This window comes from Vicia villosa, linkage group LG7 (assembly GCF_029867415.1).
Source record: "Vicia villosa cultivar HV-30 ecotype Madison, WI linkage group LG7, Vvil1.0, whole genome shotgun sequence".
NCBI lineage: Eukaryota > Viridiplantae > Streptophyta > Magnoliopsida > Fabales > Fabaceae > Vicia > Vicia villosa.
Genome location: NC_081186.1, coordinates 24,978,230 through 24,987,140, shown reverse-complemented (window position 1 = coordinate 24,987,140; position 8,911 = coordinate 24,978,230). Strand labels below are relative to the sequence as shown.

General features: G+C 33.4%; 1 long non-coding RNA gene across 2 annotated transcripts; it reads left to right on the top strand.

Moving 5' to 3' along the window:
* The first annotated feature begins 2,057 nt into the window (after positions 1-2,057).
* On the top strand, positions 2,058-8,657 carry LOC131620401 (uncharacterized). Of its 2 annotated transcripts, none has more exons than XR_009289103.1 (5): positions 2,058-2,390; positions 3,008-3,194; positions 3,293-3,486; positions 3,994-4,109; positions 4,951-8,657. It is a non-coding gene; the product is annotated as an uncharacterized LOC131620401 (long non-coding RNA). The 2 variants fall into 2 exon arrangements; XR_009289102.1 differs by having other exon boundaries at positions 2,065-2,390; positions 3,293-3,459.
* Positions 8,658-8,911: the final 254 nt, after the last annotated feature.

Sequence of the window (8,911 nt, the reverse complement as noted above, 5' to 3'; positions counted from 1 at the left end):
CTCAGTTGAGGTAAATCACTCTGTAAGGGGTGGACTGGAGTAGTTTGATTAACAATGAACCAGGATAAAAATAACTGTATGATTATTTTTATCTTCCTTTTTTAGAAATAACCCTTATTCAATCCCCCCTTCTAAGTGTTTTTAACTCCTTCAGGGTGATTGTCATTGTCGTATGATTTTGTTCTTGAGATTGCTTGATGAGTATGTGAACCTAATTGTTGAATTGTTGACATAATTGTGTTTGAATTGATGAATTGGTCGTGTAAATTGTATGGAGTTATTGTATAATATGTGTATGTAAATGTTGTAATTTCAAAGTATGATTTTTGGGTACAATTCGGGGGTTTTGGGGTTGATGAAGGATGGTTTTGTATTTAGAAAAATAGCAGATAAACACTTTTGGTTCAGTCGTAACCGGTTACTTGACGAGGTAACCGGTTACCTCAAAAAATGGGAAATGGAGGTTTCTAGGCTGGTTACAGTGAAGCAACCGGTCACCTGGGAGCGAGAATGTGAAAAATGATTTTTTAGACTGAAGTAACCGGTTACCACTGTGTTGAGCTGAATTTTCTAAAAGTTTAAAAATTCATAACTTTTTACTCGGGTGTCCGTTTGATGCGCTGTTTGAATCTGTGGAAAGCTAATGAAATATACTTATAAAAATAGTTTCAAGTTTATGAAAATAAATTTAGTTGGTGTGTAATGAGATTTTGTGGTTCCGGTGTATGATATCGGTGCTTTCATTTTTGTAGAACTTCAAAAATCCATAACTCTTTACTCAGGCGTCCGTTTGACGCGTCGTATGTACATTTAGGAAGCTAAAAATAGTTTCTAATCAATAAAATTAATTTCAAATACATTGAGTAATTATTTAATGGTGTTTGACGCTCTTCCGTGCGATATTTTTTTTGTTATGTTGAGATGTGTGTATGTTGTTACGTGTGATGATGTTATATTGCTGTAATGATGCGATGTTGTGTTATTGCTATGGAATAAAATATGATGAGTTGATAACATGTTTAGTGAGTTGTGATACTATGATATTTATACATATATATATATATATGTGTATTTTGTGACGATGATTATAATGATGATTTGATGTCAAGGATGTTGTTTGTGAATATGATGTTGTGATGAGTATATGAATGACAATGCATTTTGCTTGTCATGGTCATGTTTTATTATGTTTTTACGCATCGTGCATTCATGGCATAAGAAGGACATATGTCCAATGATGTAAGGGCAGGTGCCCAGTGATGTTAGGACTGATGTGCAATGTTGGCCTTAATCCCGTTGTGTGGATTGAGTGTGTTTTGTGATATACTCCGGTTCCAAGCGGGAATCGATCCTATGTTAGGGATCTTTGGAGATAGATGACTTGGTCATTACTGACGTTTTGGTACCACATGCATCGAGTCGTAAGTGGTCTCATGGCATTGCATTATTATTGTTAACTTGATAAATAAGTTGTGTGAATGTTACGATGATTATTTGAAATGGTGTGGATGTGTGAGATGCGGAATATATGACTATGCATGATCATATTACTATATGCTTAATACTATACATTCTTTTTATATTGTTGAGATATCTCACCCTTTTTGTTTGAATGTTGCCACAACATGGTGTCATACCCTAATTTTGACCCCCCTGAGATGTCACATCTCCAGACTTCTCATCAAATTCAAAACAGATACTCAGAGCAGTCACTTATTCATCTAGTACTAAATCGAGGATGTTCAAGGACAAAAGAGCACATTCAAAGCATCAATCAATAAAAGGATTAGTCTCCAATACAATCATAGGACTCAAAAGCTTCATTCTGTTCACCTATGATTGATTAGACACCACACTACAACATTTTAACTATACGACAACGCCTAATTTTTAAAAGGTAAAAAATATGTTCTCGTAGAGTTTGATAAGCAACGGATTTAATATTCTGTTGAAGTAGTATATATATTTTTTATAAATAATATAAAATGGCCCGAGACCGTTCCTGTTCCTATGTTCAGAACGTGAGCAAATATTTTTGGGACCGCTAATAATGAAAAATTTCCCTCCCAAACTCATTAAACTCTCAAATTTCTTCTAAGCCCTAAAATCAATAATAAAAAAAATAATAATTAATTTGCTTTTTTTCAATAAACAACCCCTCAATCAAAAATTCAGATTTCTTGTCTCAAATCCTAAATCCACAACTTCACCTCCAAACACCATTCTTCGCCTGCGTCATGAATCGTAGTTGAAGAGGTATGTTTTGGTTTTTCTGTTGAAACTCAATTGAAGAGATACATTCAGATTTCCGTTGCACATTCCTTTCTTCAATCGATTCAACTCTCCTTCTCAGTCGTGCTAGTTTTCTTTGAATCATGAATCCCAAAAAGGTAAGGGAATGATTGTATATTTATTTGTTTTCTTCTCCATTGCAATTTGTTGTGTATTGAATTTTATAATTTAGGGTTTGCTGATTTGGGGTTTGAGGTTTCTGATTTAATTTATCCTATAGTTATTATTTTGATTTTTCGGATGTTTTGTGAGTTTAAAGCTGAGTTTTTTAATGGTGGAGCTTCATATTTGGGTTCTTTAAGAATTTTGATTTTTGAGATTTGCTCGAATGACATTTTTGTTCATGAACTTTGTTTCTTAAGTGAATTTGAATGTTGATGTGAAGTTTCTCTGTGTTGTTATTTATTAAAAAGGCTGAGATTTAAAGTAAGGATTTAGGTTATATTTTTGTACTAAATGTGTTTCCTTCCAAGTGTTTGTTTGTTATTCTGAACTCTGTTGATTTCTAATTTAGTGTCAATAGGAAAAATGGTAGTTGATTACAATTTTTTTCTAGTAATCATTATTATATAGTGAATGATGCTTGCTTCAGAATATCTAGTAATATGCATCACACACCACATAGGGTTAGTTCTGAATGTATTCCAATCATTTGTCTACTGAAATGTTGGACTATGATTTTAGCATGTAATCATCTATATTGTTTTATTTTTAGGCAAATATGAGTCGAACAAATCACATAATGTGGTCATGAAAGCTGATTTTAAGTATCTATATGCACATAAATGGTACCATCAGTTAGACAAGCTTATTCATTAAGTGAACAAGGTGTCACCCCCTTTGACAAGGATCCAAAGTTGCATATAAAGAAAAGACAAACAGTAATGAGTGGCTGTTATTTGGTATGCCATTTATTTATATTTATAATTTAAGTTTATATAAGGTAATTGAAATCTTCTGGTTTTCAGATATTGTTTGTTTTATACCGATAAATTATCAGGCTGTGAGACAACAGAATATTTTAGAGGGTGAAAGAACTCGGTGCCAAATATAAGTTCATTAGTGGATGCTTTAGCAATTGCTCAACACCATGATGATGTCACTTGCACAGAAAAGCAGCACAGGGCCAACGATCGTGCTAAACGGTTGGCGACAGGCTACAAGGAGGTGCAGTTTCAGTTTATCTGTGTTCAAGTATTTTTCTATATCCATTTGTTTGTAGTAATCATGTAATGACATTGCCTTTGTGCATGCAGAGGAACTAGTTTCATTGTCACTTGCTTGCTGGACTGAATCAACATTGCTTAATAGATGTCAGAACCTAGTTACAAAGTTTCAACAATTAAAATATCTTAAAAATTTTTAACTTTTAAGTGATAAAGTTTGATAAACCTGAAATTTAAAGGTGTTGTTTGGGTCTTAAGCATTTAATTGCATGTTGATCATCTGATATAATCATATCCAGTTTCATGCTGTAGGGGTTTTTGACATTATAAGTCTGCTCTTTTTTCTCTTCACTTTTTTCATTTAAGTTCCAGTGGTCGCTTTTGAACATAACTTATTGTCCTGCAACAGAAGTTAAACTTGTTAAGGCAAAGAGTTTAGTATGGAAACATTTCTGTCACCACATATTTGACTCTTTTTCTAAGCATTCAGTTGTATTATATTTAGTTTTTTATTTATGTATAGAACTACTTGCAGGATGTAGTGAATTAGATGCTTTGTCTGAGGAAACTGATGGGAGATATTACACCACTCTTCATAGTCTCTCAGATATACTATTTAATGCCTTTGGTTCATTCTTAGCTGTTATGGAGGTAAATCATTTCATCTTAAATACAAGTTCATTGTTTTTTGATAGATTAATAACAGGGCTATAGTAAACTCGCAAAAACAGACTATCTATAACTACATTTTAACTACATATATAAGTGCTTATCATGTGAGTATTTATGGATAAGCTACTTCTAAAGCAAAAAATAAAGTCAAGTAAATTGTTTACTTAAAGAATAATCCATGTAAGTCATTAATTAGTGCAGTTATGCTTTCATAAGGTATATGATATGATATTAGTGTTTATTGAAAACTAAATAGTCTACATACTGTCGTGTACTTGTTGATGTGTTATAGAGCTAGTAAACTCTAAGAAATTGTAATATATTTTGATGAAGTTGCATACACATTATATTAGGACAAACTAAATCTATGATGCATAAATATATAGGTTCTGTTAAAGAAGCTTTGTTCAAGTAGATTGTTGATAACTTTATTACATGTCTTGGGGAACTTTGTTGTGGGCTTGAGGCCTCATCAAGTAGTTTCCAGTTTTAATGAAAAAAGATATTTTCTTTACTACAATGTCATTGACAATGATGATGCCCACTGTGTTGGAAAATAAGACTCTAAAAAATGAAAACTGAGCTAATCACTACACTAGTAAAATATCCAGTAAAGTAATTTTACATAATTAAGTGCTGTTTTATTTGCTAATATATATAGTAATAACTAATGTATATAAACTAAATCAAAAAAAAAAAAACTAATGTATATAAATGTTCTTTTTGTGTAGAGTGAAGGTTTATTAGTAGTTAAACCAAAAGAAACTAAGACTAATGTCAGATTCTTGATAAAGTTAACAATTTTCTTGAGCTCCTGCAGAATGGTACTTTAAAAGAAGCTATTGGAATTTGGAAGCACAATTTTGATAAAGAATTTGAAGGAAGGTGTTGAGTGTCATACCCCAAAATTTGCCCATCTCATTTCATCTGAAGGGTACAAGAGATTATAGGTCCTCCAAAAAATCCTAGAACATGTTCATATGAAAAAAATTGAAGGAGATACAAGGTTCAGAAGTTGGTCGATCTTGGTGAAATACATAAAAGGCAAGAATGGATCATTTTGAGTTTTTTAACCAAATGGGCTTAAATCTTTGATTTCCAACTTGATCCATGAATTATCCACGGCCCATAAGTCATTCAACTTATTTTGAGAGTATATTATTTATTATTTATTTTGAATTTAATCACCTAAATTCAATTTAAAATTAAATAAAATACTTAAAAAATAATCAAAGGTCAATATATTATTCTAACTTATTTCAATATCTCATCAAAGATTAGTGCAAATCAAATTAAATATATCATCTTTTCATACCAATTTCGTGACAATAGGATTAAGGAGAATAAGACCAAGTTTTAGCCAAAATTGGAAATTTGAGATGGTGATTTGCAATCAAGGTCAATTTCTTGATTCAAGTGGATTTTGTACAAACCAAATGACCTAATTCAATAATATATAAACTAGCAAGAATTGCAGCCAGGGGGAGGCGAAAATTCTGGCCTCCAAGATGCTTTTGCCGCAAAAGGAAAAACTGATTGAAGAACAAAAAAAAAACGTGAGAAGGAGGAGAGGGGACATTCACGGTTTAAGATCGATTCAAGGCATCCTAAGTATTCAAAGCGATTCTTAGGTGTATTCTGAGGCTATTCGGATCATCACTTGCAATCGACACGCCCAAAATCGCCATCGATGGGGCTTTGGTTTGCATAACTTTTTATTTTTTCGATTCTGGTCGTGCAGGCGTTTTAAACGAATTTCGATTATATAATCATGCTTATAACATTGTTGCAATGCTTTCTGGTTAATTTAATTGAAGTTTAATTGCAGATATTGGAATCCACCATTGTTAGGATCCCAAGCTCTAAATTGGGGTTTTATAAATTAAATGGAATTGGACTAAACAGGATATGCCATCATGTTCGGACCGTGATTTGGAGTCGACCTGTGCTATTTTATTTCGTTCACATACCATGCTTCACAAGATGGATTTTCGCAGGGGAAAAAAAACAAAAAAAGCGCAGCGTGAGATGAAGAAGAAGGCTGGCTGCTGCAAATTGAAATTGGTCCCTTAGCTTTCTATTTAATTCATTACGTGTGGTGTAATAACAGCAAAGTCACGCAGGTGAGTTGGCTAGAGATGGATGCCTCCAATCGAAGGGTCTCGCGTTCGAACCCTGCAGGAGACCTACATATTTTTGCAAATTGTGTGGTTTCAGTCACTTGTAGATTCGGTGCTTTCCCCCCACGCGCGCACATGGTGTTCCTCACTCCCTGGCCATCAGATCTCACCAGAATTAGATCTAACGCCTTAGAACTGCAAGGTGTACCATGGGATCTCAGAGGTGTATCACATAAGATTATTACCAGGTTTCTTTATACTTTTTATATTATTTATACAAATTGTTTAATTATGTATATATATATATATATATTAATATGCATACATTTTTGTTAATTAGGGTTAAAGAATTAAACTAGGATTAGGTTTAGGATTACCACTCGATTATTCGAATATTTCGATTAATTTATTTAATTGATTTTAAATTAATATTAAATCATAAAAATCCTAGAAAGGTTAAGGCGTTAGGGTTCGCCCAATCCCATTGCCCATTTGGCGAAACATTCATCTTCGATTAATTCTCTCCTCAACCCGACTAAATCTATTAGTCGCATTAGACGAGAGATAAAACAATAGAACAATTAATCCTTCATTTTAATTCTCTCTTCGACCCGACTAAATCTATTAGTCGCAATAGACGAGAGATAAAAAAATATAAATTAAAATACATTTCAATTTGCTGCCCGTGATGATCAATCTATCGATCTGAGCAATCAGCAATGCCTTTAATTCGTTAGCTATACTGACCAAATCCATTGGTCACCGCATCTAACGGTGCCAAATCAAATCAGGGTTGTATGCCAAATCTCAAAACATTTTCCACATTCAAATAAATTTCAAAACTGCGAATAGGCCATTCAAAAAGCCTTTAAACAATTTCAAACCACAAAATTCAATCCTAAGGCGTACAACCCTGTGCCCGAACTACGTTGACTCTGATTCTCCCTAAGGAGATACGTAGGCACTTGGATAACCAAGGCGAGTCCCCCTCCCTAAAATCTCAATTTTCCCCCTATTCAATTCATTAGCTATAAACCTTATAATTACTGCCATAACCCTTATCTTTACAATGTTAGCCTTTAGGAAAGGGTTGAGGGTGCCTAATACCTTCCCTCAACCTGATTATAATAACTTACCCTGAATCTCATATCTGCGTAGGATTTCCTATTCGCCCTTCAGAATAGGTGGCGACTCTAAACCTTCAAATTTAAGGCAGGTTGCTACATTGAGGAGTATTGAATCTCATGGAGATTAGGAATGATGATATAGATGAAGATTTCTAGTCAATAAAAAATGAAGGGACCTAGATGTAGAGATTTAGATGTAGATGTTTAAGTTTTTTGAATATATGTAGATGGTCATTTTAAATTTATTTTATTTTGATTGGAAATGATGATTAACATTATATACTATTATATTAAATCATTTTTATTTAAGTTATTAACAAGGTTAGTAATAGCCCCTAAAAAACCGTTCCCTAGAATATACTAAGCACAACGGTGTTAAGCTGCGAACGGAGAGAAGCCGTTGTTGATGGAAATTATAAAAACCGTTCTCTAAAAAACCAAAGACAACGATTATTTACAAGGCGTTGCCATTTGTAACAAAAACCGTTTTGAAAGGCTAAGACAACGCCTCAGTTTGATACGGCGTAAAAACCGTTCTCATAGACTAAGGGAACGGTTTTTATATATTTCGCAACGGTTTTCTTTTGTTTTTGTAGGATGAAAATGTTGTAGTGCCAGTCATCAAGACTCAGGTTTGCTCAGTTCACCAGACTAGGGTTTTGAGTCCATCAAGGATTAAAATCAGGGACCACATTTGGGAAACGCTAAGGAGATTTAGGACATCTATCAAATGGTTCAATCATCTTCAAATGATCCATATGACAATATCCATAGGGCATTACACTTCAATTCAAGATCTACAGTCATCAATTTCATCTGGTCGACAATTAGGGTTTTAGACCTAATTCACTTGCACAGTTGACTTTTAATCAGGACATGGATCCACCACTTAAAACATGGCTCAAGAACTTCTATTACTTCAATATAATTCATTCGTATCATCCATTTGAGGAGGAGAGCTTGATTCAACACAAAGCTCCAAAATTTCACTTCATCTGGAAAAAGTCAACTGTACAAGATCACCTTTGACTTTTAAGATTTTTGGTCAAACCATGACTTTTAAGGACCAATATCATCAATATATGATTATTGAAGTCATTTGGCCAAAGAAAATCAAGAAAAATCATCAAGGATCAAAAAGTCAACAAAAAGTCAAACTAGTGCATTTTGACCTAGTTCATGGATATCAAAATTTCACCTACACAACTCAAAAAACTTCCAACATTAAAGTTGTAGATCTCATCAAATAAAACAACTTCTTACATTGCAACTTTTTTCAAGAGATCAATCATTTGAGAGATTTAGGCTTTGGAGGTTATAGGTCATAAACTTAGAAAAATTCAAAGTGTTTTTAACCTAGTTTTCTTCCAACTTTAGGCCTTTTTTTCACAAATTTCCCAGATGATTCTGAAGAAACCCCAAACTATTGAATTGAAATACATGTTAAGGGCTTTCCAAATTGTGCTCAACCTTCTCCAAATTCATTTTGACTCAAAGTAGGGCTCATGAAGTGAAATTATAGGTCATGTACCAT